The sequence below is a fragment of the Ornithodoros turicata genome, chromosome 5 (genome assembly GCF_037126465.1).
Source record: "Ornithodoros turicata isolate Travis chromosome 5, ASM3712646v1, whole genome shotgun sequence".
Taxonomy (NCBI): Eukaryota; Metazoa; Arthropoda; class Arachnida; order Ixodida; family Argasidae; genus Ornithodoros; species Ornithodoros turicata.
The window spans coordinates 27,613,275-27,633,493 of record NC_088205.1 but is presented as its reverse complement, the minus strand read 5'-3'; the positions used below and the strand labels follow the sequence as shown (position 1 = coordinate 27,633,493).

At 45.4% G+C, this 20,219-nt stretch overlaps 1 long non-coding RNA gene across 1 annotated transcript; it reads left to right on the top strand.

The window, feature by feature from the left end:
* The first annotated feature begins 391 nt into the window (after positions 1-391).
* Positions 392-15,879, top strand: LOC135395419 (uncharacterized). Its single transcript, XR_010423073.1, has 3 exons — positions 392-479; positions 556-690; positions 15,577-15,879. It is a non-coding gene; the product is annotated as an uncharacterized LOC135395419 (long non-coding RNA).
* The last annotated feature ends 4,340 nt before the right edge of the window (positions 15,880-20,219 follow it).

Below are 20,219 nucleotides of genomic sequence, written 5' to 3'. Positions count from 1 at the left end.
ATCCGTCAAGCTCTGTTTTATTCCTAGTACCCGTAAACGCGCTCGCTGTAAGCGTAAAGGGCGGTGTTTTATGCGTAAATGGGACGGAGGGCATGATTTACTCTTATATCCTGACGCATACGATTTCGTCTTGACGGATAAACTGAGGCTCTGCGTTGGAGTATTAGCTCTTTACGCCTAGATTGACGCATATTGTTTTTCAATTGTTATACGGGCCCTGCCTTCTGAGAACACGTGCATGGTTCCGTGTGCAAAGCGTCTTTCCTTTCGCTTGGTTAACGGTCACTCTGGCGTCTGGCGTCTCGTATTATCCATTTACACCTATATTGACGCTTATTGTTTTTCAATTGTTATACGGGCCCTGCCTTCTGAGAACACGTGCATGGTTCCGTGTGCAAAGCGTCTTTTCCTTCGCTTCGTTAACTGTCACTCTGGCTTCTGGCGTCTCACGGTCTCACATCATGCACGGTCTAGCAAATGTAAGTTGTCACATTTTGCGCTGGGTGTCTGTAGTTTTTTAAATTTCATATTTCATTTGTGTCAAACTTATCACAGGAAGAGATGGCATCGAACGAGACAACGTCGCACGATATGTGGGCAAGGCACGCGGACGACGCTGCTTGAACAGTTGTGATTCTCCACGCTATCTCCGCGCTACAAATTCGTGTGCGTACGCCCATTGTCCACCAGGTGAGACTCTTTCTGTTTTCGTTTTTCTCAGATGTGCGTTTCTCCCCGTTGAAGCATCTTTGTTAACGATTCCTCAATCCGTTCTTGTAATAGGAGTTCGGATGATTATTGCTGATTATACCGCAGCATGATGTGTTGACATGAAGCAAATCGATTTTCTGATGGTCACGATTTTCGATAACGTGATGCAGGTGGTGGTTGTGGTGGTGCTGCAAAACACGTGTGGAACGCCACTTCTTAGACAGCTGAAATGAGTTACGCGTCTAACATTATTCAGTTAACTGTTATCTGAAAGGACTAGAGTGTTTCCAGTTGTAGTAAGTGGTTTTTGAAGTCCATGTTACGTTTATGACTATTTCATGTAAGCGGCCTCTGCAGGGATGGACTCAGGAGTGGCAAAGAGCACCACATCGGCATGATTTATTTCGGCGTTACCATATTTACGAGATTAGCTTTCCCATTTAAACGCTAGAAACAGTATCAGTTCCGCGATATATACTGCTGCACAGACACGTGCACCCATTTGACAGTACCACAGATCACATCAATGACATGATAAAATGATTTACAGGTCTAACAAAATCCAGTTGAATGCTACTTAAAGGATGAGAAAGATTTCAGAATGCCATGTTTGCCAGACTGTGACCATTTCATGAGGGAGGTCTCTGGAGATGACCCAGGTCTGGCGAAGAAGACCTTATCTGCATCACGTATTATGACGCTAGCACATTTTCGAGATTAGCTTTCTCATTGAAATGCGATACGATATCTTTGGAATCTACTGTTGAACGGACATGCGTAGCCATTTGACAATATCAGCAAGCACATTATTTTGCGCTCATGACAATAAACTTCGATGTCCAGCATCCTAAGGAACAGAACACGACACGCTCTTCGTAGCCATGCTGAACTGCATAATACCACGCATGCACCCTCAGCTGCATTAGGTGGTGCTCCTAAAATTTCTACTGTGCGACACATTCTGGGAAGATGTACACAAGACCCTACTCCCTCACGCATGTACAACCAGTACAACTCACCTGTAAAGATAACTTGTAAGTTGTGACTGCTTCAGCAGTGTGTGAAGCTCGTCCTTAGGAGGCATATTGGCACTGAAAGTAGCTAAAAATAATCGGTGGTTCTATTTTAATGAATGATCATTCTGATGTGGTCATTGTGATGTGTGTCTCGGTAACCTTGACCTGAGGTTTGATTGATAGTCAGGAGCACTCACGTGGGCAACGGAAAGCATCCAATGGTTGCCCTCCCTTCCATTTCTTGAACTCTCTTCGTGTTTCAAGATATAACGAGTCTAGCACCCCACACTGTTAAATTTTAAACAACCTTTAGGGTGTGATTACGCGATACCATAACTAACACCCTTTAGGGTGTAAATAAACACCCACAAGAAAAAATACACCCTTCCAAAAAGGGTGTTTTCAATCCAGTGTCTTACACCCTTTTGGGTGTTTTGGAGGGTTCGATAACTAACACCCTTTTATGTGTAAATGTACCCCCCACCACCACCACTAGAAAACATGACACCCTAAAAAAAGGGTGTATTTTCCCTAGAGTGTCACTCTGCAAAGATATGAAAATGGAAATATGACAGCTTTATTCAGCTGAACATCATACATACACTGACTAGAAATGTCGCAAGTGAATTATCATACAAAAAATGTTACATATCAATGACAGGTCATGTTTCTTGACACATGACATGCAAGTTTTGCTCAATGATAAATGTCACAACACTGTTGTGGTTTTTAGCATGTAGACACTGCTAACAATACAAAGGTATCGAGGTTATTGGCTGTACCCTTCAGCTACATTGGGTGGCAGCCAGGGTTGTTAAAGTTACTTTTCAAAAGTAACTAAGTTACAGTTACAGATACTCAGCTTCAAAAGTAATTAAGTTACAGTTAGAGTTACTGACAGGAAAAAATACTGAGATACAGTTACAAATACCTTGGAAAAGTATCTGAGTACGGGTGGAGTTACTTTTTGCAATTCTGTACGCAGACCGCATCTTTCGCCTTTGGCTCATAATAGGTGTCACTCTAGAGCCACAGAGACATCCCTTCTTGGGTAATCGTACGTAATTGCAGGCAAAACATTGAAAGGAACGCCTAAACTGGGGGTAACCGAGACAGGGACAGGTGAGACACTTCGTCTTCGGCTCATAGCAGAGACATTTCAGCTCAAGATTCCCGTTCTCCTTCGTTCCGATGAATTTAAAGTGCTCTCGATATTGTGGCCACGGTACCTCTGACAGAATGGAGGCAACTCTGCTCGGGCTGCTCGTAGTTACAGCAAAGGTATGAAACTCGCGAGTTCACTTGCGGACTAAAGTGAGGCGCTGCGAGCTTTTCACGTCATGAAACGTCATGAAACGTCACGAAACGTCAGAATTTTTACGTCGAAGCGCGTGTTCTCAACCGTCACGAGCCCATTGGCTCCTGAGGCCGCTCCCCGGGTATGCGAGCGCTCATTGGTTGGTTTGAAATTATGAACTTTCCTTGGCGCGCTCAAGCCGGCGACACCGTGTCGGCGGTGCCGGAGCAACTCGCCGCAAAGTTTCGAAATGTGTGGGGTGCAGCCAGTGGCGTAGCCAGACCTCCAAGGTAGGGGGGTCTCGATACAAAAACTCGCCCCCCCTCCCCGCTGATCCTGTGTCGACAACACACACACATACTTGTGCACACTGCAAACTGAGGATTAAAAAAAGGAACGAAAATAGTTGATTTAGACGTTCACAGTACGATTACATGTATAGCCTGTCGTGACCAATGAGGTGGTGTCACGAGATTGGAAGTATTTTGCAGCTCTATAACAGTATAGTATTGTTATATGAGCTGGAAGTGCTCATACTTTGAAAACCGTTCAAGAGTGCTTCTTAGATAGACGCCATGAACTGCAAGAACTTTCGCGATCGTCACACTGCCCCCCCCCCCCCCATATATTATGTTCTCGGATTTGCACGATTTGTGTGGGTCGGTCCGTGGCAGGTAGGGGGGGCTCGAGCCCCCCCCTAGCCCCCCCGTGGCTACGCCACTGGGTGCAGCAGGGACGCAAGCAAAGCATCTATGCCAGTACCGCTTTGGATGGAGTGTTTTTCGCTAACATGTTGTCGATACCGACTCTGAAAAGCTCGGTGCCTCATGGATACTTCTGCAAGTGAATTCAGTGATAAATAAGTGGAAGGCAGGTCTGCTTCGCTTGCTTGGTGCGACAACGATTCAAGAAGGACGAATACTGCCTTTTTTCGCTACCCACTTGATGGCAGGTAAGTCAGTTCCTATTCCATTCTGCCGCTTAGCATAGCATAGCGCCACACCTGTGGCATATACGCAGCATTTTGGCAGGTAGAATTTTTGGGTTTCACGTTTCTGATCCCTATCTTTCTTGTTCAGGTGAACAAGAACTGAACCCAGAACTGAACCAGACTTGAACTGAACCCATATCTGCTTCAGAATAGCATCTGCATGGACATGGATACAGTAGAATGGATAAGCCACTCAGAGTGGTTGGAGCATCATCTTTCGGCATAGCAGCTGCACTTTAAGTTTCTTTGTGGCGGGTCAACCAGACGGCTACACAAGCAGAAAAGGGATATGGACATGTTCTCTGTCATGCCGTATCCCTGAATGTGTGTGCCTGTGCAGCCAATATACTGTTGTTCTACTGTGAAATCTTCCACGTGAGACATCAGCTATCAGTGAATGCAAAGTTGCTTAGGAATATCACTCGAACTTCAAAAACAATGTTCATATCATATTCGTGTTTTGCACAGCTACAGCAGACTGCAGTTTGTGTAACAGAAACAGCCAACGCATCCGCATTTTGTTATTTATTTCACTCGACGTGAACGAAAATCCGCAACCACCCAGAAACGCAAAAGCGGGGGAAAGGGTAGAGAACAGAGGAGAGAGGGAAAAGGGAAAGCACCGCCAGCGTCACAGGTCACCCAGGGAGACAGAAAAAAGCAAAGCAAAAAAGCTACTCAACCGTCGTCCAACGATTGGCCAACGTTAGAGGTCACGTGAGTTTTTCCTGACAATTGAAATATACTACACGTTCATCCCTCTCCTCACAGACGACGTCACGACGTCCGCGCCGGAGGTGGCGTCGACGCCTTCAAACTCGGCCATTCTCTTCACTACCGCCAAGGCCGCCAAGAGAGTGACGAGGAACAAGGAATGTCACGTGCAGCAAGGGCGAGGAGGAGTGGAGCTCGTGCCTGGTGTCGACTAGGGAGCCTTGACGGGTTGCTGAAGCTTCTCACGCGCATGGAGGATCCCTACTGTCGGCGCGTCCTTCACCCCACCTCCTGCTCGGCGACTGTGCTTCGTTGTTTTTACTAAAAAAATACTCAAAAAGACAGATACAAGTTACTGAAAAAAGTAATTAAGTTACAGTTAGAAGTGCGTGTTTGAAAATGTATCTAATATTTCCTCAAGATACACAAAAAGTATCTAAGTACACGTACTCAGATACTTTTACTAAGTTACTTAACAACCCTGGTGGCAGCTACTAGGGATGTGACAAAAGAATCCGCGAACCCTCAAATCCTAGGCAAGAATTTGAAATTGGGGAATTCAAATCCCAGTGCCCAGAACGGTAAATCGAACCTTTTGAGTCCACCAACCACATCTGTATGTTTCCTTTTAAAACTGACGTATGCTAAGTCCGCCGACAGCTTAATTGTTCAGGTCAACACTGTCTCCATGGTTGACAACGGCACCAGTTGTCCACAGCGTCAGTATGAAACCAAGAGCACTGGCACAGCATACAAGGAGCCATACTTTGGAGGCTATAAGTCCATCGCAAATAAAGAGCAGCGGCTGATCGACCTGACAGGAGTGACGCTCATGGTAAGTGAACTGTGTGTGCATGTGATTATAGGAGATGATAAGAGGAATACTGGTCACCAGTGGCTAATACTGTTCAACAATGTTCATCCACAGGTTCTGTCCCTCCTGCAGAGCCTACTCCCAGGCCCAGGACGCAACCCCGAGAACTCCATATGAATGACAAGCTTTTGCTCTTCCTCATGAAGTTAAAGCATGGGGTGCCCTTTTCGTGTTTGACATCTCTCTTCGGGATACACCGAACGACAGCAGCAAAGGCATTCAAGCATGTCCTCTTTCATGTCTGTGCAGCAACAAAATCCTGGCTGTACTGGCCAAGCAAGGCTGCAGTACAGGCAGCAATGCCCCCAAGTTTTCGCTTGTTATACCCGGATTGCCGGGTAATAATAGACTGCACCGAGTTGAAAGCAGAGACACCAGCAGGGGTTCAAGCACAGAACCTCTGGTACTCCCACTACAAGGGGACATATACAATGAAGTACCTGATAGGAATTGCACCGAATGGTCTGGTGACATTCCTACCCTCGGGCTTTGGAGGAAGAGCCAGTGACACCAACATTACAGTGGAAGCTGACCTTCTACCACGGCTGGAGCCTGGAGAACTCGTGCTGACAGATAAGGGCTTCCCTGGAATCCGGACTGGTGTTGGACAACAGAAAGCAACGCTAGTGATGCCCCTGTTTGCCACGAAGCCACAGGTTACTGACGCAGAAGTGGACGCAAAGTATGAAACTGCATCTGTGCGGATACATGTGGAAAGGGTCATCCAAAGACTGAGAATCTTTGACATTTTAAACCGAAGAATTCCTCATGACCTGGCAGAACAGATGGAAAAGATAATGCGTGTGATATGTGTAATCACTAATGTGAAACCAGGAATCTTTCGTAAAAATGATGGAACACTGAAATTTTAATAAAAATGCTTTTCATACAGTCATCCACGTTAACACGTTTTTTCATCAATTTACACACGAAGAGAAGTCCGTATTCACCAGCCGACTTGAACCATTGGTTTAGTGACGTCGGGTTTAAATCGATCACGTGATCTCTCCGGCTATGAAGAGCGGTTGACCAAAGGGTGACCACAACGCATGCGCACTATTGACATTGGCACGAGATGGTTGAGGGGAGGGAGAACGTAGCAGACGACAGGATTGTGAAGAGGAAGGCTCCCGTTTGTTTTTTGATTATGATGTTAACGGAAGAAAAGTTCAGGCGGCGCTGGCGCTGCTGCAGGTGGTTGCGGATCGGGGTGTCGGTAATCGTCGGTTATGCGTTATGCCTACCGCTGTATTTGTGAATGTCAAGCTCTTGATATGGTCGCTAAAAAGAGAGCGTTTGCCATGTTATTTGAAAGGCAGCAGCAGGTATCCTCGCGCAGGTGATCGTTGTGCTTTCGTCGGTGTTCGGTCGTCGATTGTGAATGCGTATAATAACGTCATCCGCATCGACCATCGCTTTTTTATCGTCTGTTGTGCGGCCTGTGTGGTGAACTGCAACGATCAAGATAGCCTCTCGATTCATGGGGAATTCCAGCAAAGTCTTTTATACGCTTTCGAGCCTGATATCATGTTCGCAACGTGTGTACAAGTGCTTGATCACTGTAGGCTATGTAAACAGAAAGAACACTGATGCAAGGGTGACCTTATCCTGCAGGTGACTCCCATACGCATAACTCGACGTGGTACTTTCAACGTGCCACAAATCTGCAACGCGTTAGACCATCTCTTTGCTGGCTGTGTTTCTTTGGAGTGTGACTCCTACGGAAAACGTACTCATGGTGCTGCCTTGTTTACGTCCTGGTCATGTGTGTGTGTGTTTTTCTTTGTTTGTTTAGCGCTGTTTTCGTCAGTTACCCAGGGCGTCCCTGCTTGTGAGCGTGGAAGTTGCCAGTGTCGTGACCCCCTGTTAGTGCGGTGCTGTGCTTACCTCTGATCTCCTTTATTTCTGCATTTCAGCATATAAGATTATTGTACTAAATTGATTGTTCTGTTCAGCCAACAAAGATACATCATTATGTTGCGACTGTCTCTTGCTCTGATGAAATTTCACACAATGGGAACATACCTAATGTATATATTTGTCCTTACTTGTCATCAGCAATGATGCACTTGACATCACAGATGTAATAATTGCAAAAATAAACGGCCACACTTTAATGCCATTACACTGCATCCGAGCCATTCAGAATTTGTAGTTTATTGAGACTGTGTACACAAAATACAGATGTTAAAATGAACCAAATACCTCTTAAAGAAGGATATCTTTACCGGTTTCAATAGTGGTGTTTCAAGGATCGAGCAAACAGGAAAGGACCAAAGAAAACACACACAACAACAGCTGCAACATCAGCCACAAACAAGCCTGTGCTGCCATTTTGTTCAATAATTGTGTTGAGCTTATTTGTTCAAAGCCATATATTATTCAGGAAACACTTTTACACACCTGGTTGGGGACTTATCTATTTTTCCATGCTCATTCTTTACAAACTTCTCTCTCGACTCCATACTGGCATTGTAAGCAATTTCACTGGCATTATCATCGCACCATTACATGCCAAAACATCACCACCACCAATGCCTAAGAACTCCCCACAGCTCATGCCATGCTATAATACGGCTGCCAACAGCACATCATGCACTAAACAAGCGTATGAAGGCGAGGTGGTTGGTACGAATTCATTCCGCAGCAAAGAGACGTGGACAGAAGGACGACGACTGCATCATTCACTACGATCTTTGAAATCACTCCTTATTCAGGCTTTTTTTTAAATTTATAAAAGAATTTGCAAAGCGATGCAGTTACAGTTATCACTTCACTCTTACACAGATCACTTAACTTTGACTGTGAAATGACATAAGAGGCCTGTGTGATGCCACGAGAAAGATAATCGCCATTGTACAATTGTGTAAACTTATTTAGGGAATTTTTACTTCAGCAGCTCGTTCAGCAACGTTTACTTCAGCAGCTGGGCGTTTGAGGCTTACATGTTTGTATCATCCGTATGTGTGGCCTGCTTCGACTAATTTTCGTTTACACAGATGATAAAGCTATGAAAAATTAGTGCACAGGCTGCATTTCTGCACTGTGTGGTTATGCAGTTTGACTGCGCACCTTTGTACTGAGAGATTGTGCTATTTCTTGAGAAACAACACAGTGGAATACTACAGCAAGGCACACCTAGAGATGCTCATTCTAGCATAAAATCTCAGTGCTACAGCAAACAGCAGCACTGATTATTGTCTGCTCGCTTTCTATATTGATCTGTATCATACCGTAAGGGGAAGTCTGCAGTGGAAAATTGGACGCAATGCAAATGAGCTTATACAAAGAAAAGGATGCAACTTGTGCATCATGTGCATCTTAGCTAAAATGTGCTGTATTACTGTTATTAAAATTTACATGATTGTATATCTTTCTTCTGCAATTTCAGTTATTTTTTAGCCACATTGGCAGTTGTCACTTTGCAGAAGCCGACATATTGATCCAGTTGTGTCCGCACAAATCTATGCAACTGAACAGTTTAATGTAGTGAGCATGGTGTACTGTATCATCAAGGTCAAAGCCTGGGAGCAGATTTATGGGACACAATGCTGAATTCATGGTAAAATAATGTAGATGCCTCTGCATGACTAACCACCTAACTTCAGTAATGAGTGGTGGACATGCAGAGTCTTCAGGCAACTCCTGGTAATTAATGCATGTCATATGGGAGATGACAACGAGAGGATAGAGAGGTAGCAAGCGAGCTGGTGGTATAGATCCATAACTTAAAAACCCGAGACTAGGGGACAAAAAACGACAAACACAGACAAGGTCTCAATTATTTTGAGACCTTGTCTGTGTTTGTCGTTTTTTGTCCCCTAGTCTCGGGTTTTTAAGTTATGGATATGGGAGATGGTTTGCAAGATACCAGCACCCAAAGCAACAGTTTCACAGATTCTGGCCATATGCATTACGTTGGCACACCCAAGAAGAGCATGTAACTACTTCGGTCCACTTTATTGAACTTTAGCACCCCTAAGAGTGCCATAGAAAATGTGGGGGGAGGGGGGGGTTCTAAAAAGAAACGGTAGTAGTGTCAATTTCCCATTAAAAAGAAATAAAAAATTCCACACACACAACCACAAGATTTCTGAACCTATGGTGAAGCTAGCTCTTACACAGACATGTTTTTTGTGGGGCATGGCATGGTGTGCCTAAGCTAATGCCAGTCACATATTTGAATAGCAATAAATTTGTATAGCAATTATTTTCTTCACATATGGCATTGAAGAACGGCTTACCTGAAACAAAATAAATAATCAGGTTTGACACATATACAATCATACGTCACAGGCATTTGGTGCCAGTCATGCAGTGAAAGCAGTGTGCACGAGACGCCACATATTCTCCTGGTGATCATGTGAAGGCTTTCCAACAATAAATGTATGTACGTGGTATCTTGTATTGCAACAGCATTCAGGCACTGTTTCGGATGACAGATCCATAGATGTTAGAATCATTTGTCATGATGCTGATAACACATTCTTAGTTACACCAGAACTTTGTGACCGTAGTATGCCCATATTCTGTTTATTCTCCACTCACTGCTGTACATTTATGGGTGGAGTGCGAGTCAAGGAAGAGGAGAGCTGGTGTGAAATGAGAGTACCGATGTACAGGACATGTCATACAGCAAAAACCATGGACACTTAGCATGCAGCTGCCCTGAGCTGGTGCAAGGAGAACAAGTTGTAACATAATTGAAGGTAAAGTGATGTACCACGCATATGGGCATAGCAGGATTTGGTTTGGTTCACTATTTTGTAACTCTGCTATTCAGAACACGTTCAAGACATGCACAACACAGCCAAATTAGTGTTTCGGGTGTGTTGTATGTTGTGTGTTGCTACCGTCAATAAATTTTCCTATTACAATTAGAGGTATTGTGGCATTTGTGATGAATAGAAGCATGATTGCAATGTGGATGCAGGTGTATATGATAAATCATGTGGCATGATTCCATAGGGATGTGTTTTTCGATTCTTAAGATTTACCTCAACAGGATCAACGTGGCTCCAACCAAAGTTAGCTTGAAAGAGGGGATCCCGACGTTTCGGAGCTGAACCGGCTCCTTCTTCAGGGGTGACGAACTAACAGGGCTAACTTTGGTTGGAGCCACGTTGATCCTGTTCAGTTTCTACCCAACCAGGCACACCTGTGTCAAACATGTTCACGTTTAAGATTTACCTGTACAGGATATGAGGCTACACAAAAAGAGTGCACAGATCACACCAGTGTAAAGCTGCAGTGCGTAGAGTAATTTTTAACAGTCCTGCTCACAAAATGATGCAGAACAGCATGCGTACATTTTTACTTGAAAGAAAAGCCTTGAGCTTCAGGAGACACAAAAGGGACACCATTTTTTGTTTAGCGCTGTATTCACACTGAACAGATGAGCACATGGATAAACTCTGTGGCCATATGACAGCTATCAACAACGTAAAAGGAGGAGAGCTAGTGTAACATGGGTGCTTGTTTACCCTGCTTTACTACTGTTGTCTATATCCACACTGAACACATGAGCACAGAAATAAACTATGCGGCCATACGGCAGCTGTCAGTAACGTAAAAGAACGACAGCTACTGTTAACATGGGTGCATGTTCTTCCATGTGCTCATGTGGTCAGTGTGGATATTGTAAGCAGGACAGTAGAGGCAGGATAGGAGGGCAAGAGACCGTTTACTGAGCGACGCTCAATATTCGAAAGCGGCGGGTGCTAACCCAACGATAGCGAAGCGGCTGCCCGTTCCTCGTCTTCTTCACAATATAAACGGCTGCCAAATCTGTACCCATGTCAACGCAAGCTAACTTTCTTTTGAGTAGTTGACAACTGTCATGTGGCTATGTACAATTTATCCATGCGCTCATGCTGCAGTATGGGGGAACGACATTTCCATTTTGATGTTGCATGAACCAGCTGACTCCTATTATTATTGTCAATACTATCTATTGATGAGTCTGTAGCCTATGTTTTATTATATTCATCTGGAAGGCGCTGTATGCAGTAATTGCAGTTGATCTAATTTTCAACTTTAAGTGCAGTTCAATGGGAGCAAGAGAGCTTCAAAGTTTCTGTACACATTGCCCTTTATTCCTGTGCAATTCAAACGTACTGCAGTACGTTTGAATTGCACGACACCTCAGAGCAAGCAGTACGACACCTCAGATATATTGGTGGAGTCAGCATGTGGAATGTAGCAAGGATTTTTTTTTCCTTGTGCGCCATTGCTCACTTATGTTCTCATGTGACCTTGACAACTAATTGAGCAGGATATCCAGAGTGCACGTTTCTATGAAAAAAGTCATCCTTGTGGAACTACGTAATAGCCTTTATTGTCTGAATATAAACAAAAAGCTCACGAATACAAAGTTGTTGTGATGAATTTTCAAGAGAGGATCTCCAGAATATATGTGCTTATACAACGCAGAAAAGCTGTCAGTGATTGGTCATGGTTATGTACCTGCAATAGTAATGATGATTCCAAAAGGTCTCCAGCCTCCTTTGGCACACTGTGTAGTGTGTTTTGCAGAAGCAGCCCTACAAAAGCACATCTACTGTTACCAAATGATAAATCAATATAGAAGTAAGCAGATGTCCCTTTGAATGTTTTCTAATGTAGCAGTGGCAACACGATACCTGAATAACATATTTTTATTGGTCTGTTCTGCTGAAATAAGTAAAACACACATTTCAGTTTCATCTATGCTTGCATGTGAATCCAGGGGAAATGGGGACCTCCTTAGCTTTTGCTCCGGTATTTTCATAATCGGGGAACGTAAAATCTGCTCAAATTTAGTGTTCAGTGTAGTGCAACAACATGCAATATCTCCATGCCTTGATAGTACCCACACAACAGCCGCAAGACGCTAATGCACTTTATGATCAGTCCTATTGCACTGTTAGATGTCTCTGGAGATTAGACACGCTGCGAAGAGATGATAGATACTGGGATGGTTGATAAGCATGCCAGTGGATAACGCCCCCAATTTCTCCATCGGGGCTTGCAACAAACATCTAGCACGTTATTGCTCTTACTGTAAAATAACAGGGGCGCTTACAGTGTGTATCACAGGAGATGACGCTCATAATAAGCGCCAACACTACTTATGGTTTGTTTTTGAAGATGCACATTGACGTTCGGCCAACCGCACGCTCTCTCGGTCCCTTGGATTGGTATATGGATTTTGTCCAGTGGCACATGTCGATGTCACTCTCTTTGACCACACTTTGACGGTGCTTTTTACGTTTGACATGCAAAAGTTCGCAATAGCGCCTTCTAAAAACAACAGCCGCATTTCGTACCCCCGGTCAAGCGTTACGCCGTTTTTGTTTACGAACCGTGCATTTGAAACGATTCTGCTTAATTTTTACCAGTTAACTTCGAATTAGTGCAACATCACCTACTGCAACCAATCTACGATAGTTTTTTCAACACACACGTCCACAGCAGTTGCAACGTATACTTAGACCGATGTTAAACTAGCCCCTCCCCTAGTTTAAAATACGTCCCATTCAAATGCATGGGGCTTAAACCACCAGTTTAAGTAGCTTGGGTGGATGATCGAAATGGAACATTTGAGGCAAATATTCGTCCCACTGTGATCAATTCTGTCTCCTGGGCGCTTCTAGTAACTATATTAATCGAAACTTACCCAAGATTTGATGAAAAATTCCTCGTGAACCGGGGATTAGGCCTACCGGCCACCATCGCTTCTGGCAGACTCTGGTGAAATACGCATGCGCTGTGCAGGAAGCTCGCTATGTGCGCCGCCATAGGCTTCACAGCAGCAGCTGGTAGAGCATGGGGTGGTGATCCAGGATTGGCGAACGAAAGTCTCACGTGATTGATTTAAACCAACGTCACTAAACCAATAGTTTAAGTAAGTTGGTGAATACGGACTTATAAGTCCATCGCAAATAAAGAGCAGCGGCTGATCGACCTGACAGGAGTGACGCTCATGGTAAGTGAACTGTGTGTGCATGTGATTATAGGAGATGATAAGAGGAATACTGGTCACCAGTGGCTAATACTGTTCAACAATGTTCATCCACAGGTTCTGTCCCTCCTGCAGAGCCTACTCCCAGGCCCAGGACGCAACCCCGAGAACTCCATATGAATGACAAGCTTTTGCTCTTCCTCATGAAGTTAAAGCATGGGGTGCCCTTTTCGTGTTTGACATCTCTCTTCGGGATACACCGAACGACAGCAGCAAAGGCATTCAAGCATGTCCTCTTTCATGTCTGTGCAGCAACAAAATCCTGGCTGTACTGGCCAAGCAAGGCTGCAGTACAGGCAGCAATGCCCCCAAGTTTTCGCTTGTTATACCCGGATTGCCGGGTAATAATAGACTGCACCGAGTTGAAAGCAGAGACACCAGCAGGGGTTCAAGCACAGAACCTCTGGTACTCCCACTACAAGGGGACATATACAATGAAGTACCTGATAGGAATTGCACCGAATGGTCTGGTGACATTCCTACCCTCGGGCTTTGGAGGAAGAGCCAGTGACACCAACATTACAGTGGAAGCTGACCTTCTACCACGGCTGGAGCCTGGAGAACTCGTGCTGACAGATAAGGGCTTCCCTGGAATCCGGACTGGTGTTGGACAACAGAAAGCAACGCTAGTGATGCCCCTGTTTGCCACGAAGCCACAGGTTACTGACGCAGAAGTGGACGCAAAGTATGAAACTGCATCTGTGCGGATACATGTGGAAAGGGTCATCCAAAGACTGAGAATCTTTGACATTTTAAACCGAAGAATTCCTCATGACCTGGCAGAACAGATGGAAAAGATAATGCGTGTGATATGTGTAATCACTAATGTGAAACCAGGAATCTTTCGTAAAAATGATGGAACACTGAAATTTTAATAAAAATGCTTTTCATACAGTCATCCACGTTAACACGTTTTTTCATCAATTTACACACGAAGAGAAGTTTTTTCATCAATTCACACGAGAAGGCGTTGCCTGCGGCCTCTTCGAGGTGACACCAGCATCCACCGAGCAGCATTTCCGTCCGCAATGTCGGACAGTTTTTGTTACAATGCAAGGGATCAGCGCGTATGTGCCATGATTCCAGGAGCTTCCTCGGTCCCCATCTTTGTTCGCGTGCCAAGGTCACCGCGTTATCGTAGTCGAAAGACGACGATAACGCGATGACCTTGGCACGCGAGCAAAGATGGGGACCGAGGAAGCTCCTGGAATCGTGGCACATACGCGCTGATCCCTTGCATTCTAAAAAAACCGTGGCCCCCTTCCCAAACAATACTGTCATCTCCTTAAGTAGCGACTGGTGGCTCTCCCGCTCAGTCTTGCACTGATGATGCCCGTCGTATGACAGGCGAAACGTCTCCTTAAAGTTGTTATTTGTTACGTTAAGTCGGAGTCCTCTCTTTCTTTCGTTATGTCATCTCCCGGCTTTTGGAGTATTTCAGATGGCTTTTCTTTGAAATGGAACAGTGAAAGTGCTTGATCTAAAACTAGTGACCATGGTGCTTGTTTCACAATCTATCAACTTGCGTCAGACCTTGGGCTGGCCTGGAATCAGCAAAAACATTGCTATGAATTTCGCATCTTCTATAATTACTCAGAGGATCCCTGTCAGTGTACTTGTATTTGTCGCATATTAGTCTCTGCGAAATCTGAAGTGTCAGTAGGTACAATGAATATAAATTTGACACAAGCATAACGTGCTGCTTGCCCTGAGGTCGTACTTAGAACAGGTCATAGTGTTCATTTTACAAAACAACTCAAATTTCGAAATGCAGAATTACAATTATCGTTAAAAGAAAAACGAGAAGTGCAACATTTCTCCAGTACGAATTGTCCACACGAAGGAAGATGTCCACACGAAGAAAGATGTCTAGAGTTTTTACACGTTTTCTAAATTACTCAAGGAAGTTACCTACCTCGATATTGCGTTGTGTTTAGTCTGGACTACAAGTTCCATTAATTGCAATTTCAGGATGTCGTTTCGCAAGGGATCCATACCACGCAGTTCTCCTGCAATCTGCATTCCGAAATAATAATCGACATCCTTTTCAACCTCCGGCTCATTGAGGACTGAAATCACCTTGTTCAACATATCTTGCTGTGTAGCCACCCTCTTTGTCTTTTTTTTTAATTGTTCCTGGAGCTTGACGGGGGGCTTTTCCTTTTTGGAGCTGACTCCAAGGGATCTGTCTGAATTTATTAAATTGTCAGCTATCTTAATATGTTTGCTTGTGTGTTTTCAATCATGTGCTGAATAAAAGTTTGCTACCTCGTCTGTGGGACTTTCGCAAGGTGGGTCAGGGTAACAGGGAGAAAGTGACTGGTGCATTGAAGGTGCTTGTGACAGATCCTGTTCCTCGGCATCCCTTGGCAGTGATAAGCTTATTTCCATGGACGACACGCCCTTCCTTGGCTTATAGCAGCCGACCAAGAATTTCGTTTCGTCATAGAGGTCCCATTTTGAAATGTACACCTCATTTGTCCCACTGCCAGACTTTCTCTCACTGGCCTTTGTGTGTTCCTTTAGGAAGTATGTTCTGAGGTTTTGAAACTTTGCCAGTGCACTTCTTGCTGAGGAGAGACGTAATATGAATGCACTGTGGTTAGTTTTCTCAAAGCCGAGGACAAGGTAACAACAGCAATGTTTGTACTAAGGGGTGATCTTTTTATGGTGCAGTATATCACTTTACAGCTAATGTGCAACTGAACCTGCCCAAAAAACTTCATGAAGATGTATTAGAAGAAGGTGCTATGAATGAGACTCAATCACTACAGCTTTGCAACAGCGCTAATGCTTGCACAAAAATAGAACTGTGTAGTCACTTAGCTAATGCTACTCGTGTACCTAGTAATCATAAGTATTTTGCGCTTGACGACAGCGTGCAATTCAGTTTGAAGTGACAAAGCTGAGACTTCACGGTGGAAGTTTAGAGAGGACGCACCATGGGACGCACGCATAAACGCAAGATGAAAAGCACACCAGCGTGCATGGAAGGCACACTTATATTTTTCTCCAACAACGTACCGTCGCATCCCAACTCCTTCGCAACCTCTTTCAGTTGTCGTTGCCTCAACGTGCGATTTTTATACTGCGCGTGGGTTACGTCGTATAGGTTTTCCCGTTCTTGGAAAAACCGAATGAGGAGATGCAGGCGTTCAGCCGTCCACCCAAAGTTAGATGCCTGTGCATGAACCATGTTAGTACGCAGCATTACATGTACGCAAAACATACCATATGCAGCTATCGCCGAGAGACCACATGCAAGGTGCAAGTTCTGGTTTCAGCAGACGCCGGGACATGAACCACCCGGAAGAGGGTGGGACAACAAAGAGCAGAGGGGGTTCGGGAAGTGAGGTGATATGTCACGTGGCAATACTCCTCTCGCTGATTGGCCTCTGCACGACCGATTTCTGAAGTTATCGCTCCGCGACCGATTCCCACCAACTCGAGTTGGTCATGGTTGGTGGTGTCGGCCGACTGCCACCAACTCCAAAGTTGGTCCGAGTTGGTGCTGAAAATCGGCCCGTGTGAACGCCCGCTAAGGGTGTCGCTCGAGTGTTCCAAGGGGTCGCTTGGGGGATCACGCCCTAAAGCTTTGACGACGACCCCAGCTGATGACGTCGATGTCTTTCGCTTCGAAGAGCCGTCACGGTGGTCCATAGTGTCCGCCCACGAGGATGAACTCATGCACTCAACCTCGCCGGCGCATGAAGCAGGAACCAAAGATGCCGCTTGGGTCACCGATTCCCGTGGAATGTTCAGATCACCAGCATCAGCATTCACAGCTCTCCCGGTTTCTGGTGCGGGAAGATTTGGAGGGCTGCACTCAGGGTGAGCCACCGGCGCACATAGTACACTGGCACTGGGGTGTTTATTCACCACCTCCACATCCTCATCAGCACTGTGGTCCATTAGCTCCGTCCCTTGATCCTGAGCAGCTCAGCAGCCGCACCAGACTGAGGACAAAAGGTGGCTTCATGTCCATACCGTCGACAAGTGCTGCATTGGGGAACGCGGCAGTCCCGACGAATTCGTCCCAGGCGTTTGCATCGCAGACAAAGTTGAGGCCGATCTTTGCACAGGACTAACACTTGACTACCACGGATATTGATTAGATGGGGGACGTCCTCAGGTGTGATATCTTTCTTCAGGCTACGACTGGGAATTCCAAGACAAATAAGTTTCATCTACTGTTCCCCCGAGAAAATGAGCATCGTTGAACAAACAATAAACAAAATTTGGGCTGGGCTACGCTGCCCGTGCTCGTGCTCCCGCGTCATGCTCAACGTCGGCCTCGTCGTCTTCCGGCCACGTGCAGCGATATATCATTTCCAGCGGTCAAATTGTTGTTGCTTGTGTCAACACACCCGATGAGAGATGGCAGCACTGCGCTGCCCATTCTGAAGCGGCTTACTCCACGGATGACCATACCTGACAAGAACGCGTGTGCCGAGTCAACGGCTTAACATAGATGAAATCTTTTTGTTGGTATTGGTTCTTGATATGTTTTTCTAGTGCGTGATCGAGCCAGATTTTCGATTTTGGGCGCTCTATTTTGTAAGCGAGCGGAATCTCGAAATATAGCTTTTCCCAAACCTTTCGACGACGATATAAAAATTTCTGAGTCTAAAACGCAAAATCTGCTTCGATCAGGCCCTAGATCTAAGCATCCTCTTCCATTTAAAAGCATTGCACGGAGATCAACCAAATTTTCGCGGCGCTACGGAAGTTGAAAAATGTATGGGGATTCCCATAGAGCGTCGGTGGCGATGCACCGCCTTAACTGTGAGCGTATGGTGAGACAAGAAGCTTGTTTTCGCTGCAGGGGTTCTAAACTGCAAGAGCCAGACGTGGTTGTAGTGGTACTGACCCAGATCTTCTACGTCAGAGAATTGGAGAAGGGGCCGAAGAGCGAGCTTGAAGTCCGTCGCAGTGTAAGACCTACCGGTGACATCGGCATGGAGAACGGAGCAGAGACTGAAGTCCACAGAGGAGGAGAACCGAGGGAGAATAATTTTGTAGTCGTCAGAGGGTTGCACAGAGTCAGTGGAAATAATAAAACAGGAATTAGAAACAGAGGGCTGGAAAACCTGGCCATGGGCCATTGGAATCGCGGAGCTCGGGGACAGCGTGACCACCATACTCGAGTTGCTGCGCGGGAGCACGCATCAGGTTCTACGACGTATCACGTACATATTGACTAACAACAACAACAAATAAGTAATGATGAGGTAGTGGGATGTTTTGCCGCTGAGGCGGCACTCTATCCCTTGCATATTTACTAGCAATTTATACGCATGTCTAATAATAATAATAATAATTCGGGGCTTTACGTCGCGAGAGAACTGCGCTCAATACGCATGTGTGCTGTGGATACCATTTGAGTGCAACAATATGGATGCGAAGCACATTTGATGTTACAACAAGAACAATAAATGATGCAGAAGTGATGATGCAAGAAAGGAGCTAAGAGTCCGGCACTGATGCGCAGGGGGGCTTCATGGGCCAAGTACTTTGGACAAGCTGAAGGGTGTATGGTCAAGAAGCTCGAATTGGTGTCCAAACACCCGGCGTTCACACGTGTATCGGTCACACACCTCGATAATATAGGGGATCGCAGCTGTGGTGTGGCAAGCTGGGCACAGCGCCGTGTTAATGTAACCCAGCTTAACCCAGAACACCGAGATGAAGGCGACGATGAGTCGTAGACGCCGCAGAAGTGGCGTAAAACTGCGAGGGAAGCCACCTGGGCCATTGAATCGAAGACCAGCCACAGGTGTAGCTCGAACCGCTTAGATTTTGCTGAAAAAAATTGTGTGCATTCCTTTAGTGGTGTGTATGTAGGATATAAGCTTTTTTTCTCAAGATTTTGTTTTCTTGAGCATTGGGAGCGCCTCGAACTTAGCCCAACATGAAAAGGTGTTTTCCGTTCCACGCGTCCTTCTGACACATACAGACGACATTTCTACGCTTTCTTTGCCTGGTGTTAGAGGAGAAGCCTCGATCTACCTTACCGAGGTCCATATGGAACGAGAACGAACCCGATGACGTGGTGAGAGTTTAAGAACGGAGCGTGTTCTGGGCCAAGTTTACGATTAATTTTCAGCAAGTTAGCATTCTCGCAGGATCCCGATACTATTTATGCTCATAAACGACAGCATGGAGATTATAGATGGGTAGAAATCCAGCGAACCGGTAGAATGTAGGAACGGAGTTGCCTCAGGACAGAAGCCGCCGATATTTCGAACAGAGACTGTTCTTCTTCTGGGCACCATCCTCATCATTGGCATGGTATTTAAAGGGTTAGGTGTGACGTGCTTAAAGGTTCATGCGAATTGTGGGTCAACAGCCCGGAGGGAAGAAATGTTCCGTACGGGCTTTCCGGGTTCCGTACGGGACCCACAATATGCATGAACCTTTAAACACGTCACACCTAACCCTTTAAATACCATGCCAATGATGAGGACGGTGCCCAGAAGAAGAACAGTCTCTGTTCGAAATATCGGCGGCTTCTGTCCTGAGGCAACTCCCTTCCTGCATGGAGATTAGCTTCACATAAAAATATGACGCTGATCTATGTTCATTGTTTAACTAAGCGACCGTGAATATCCACA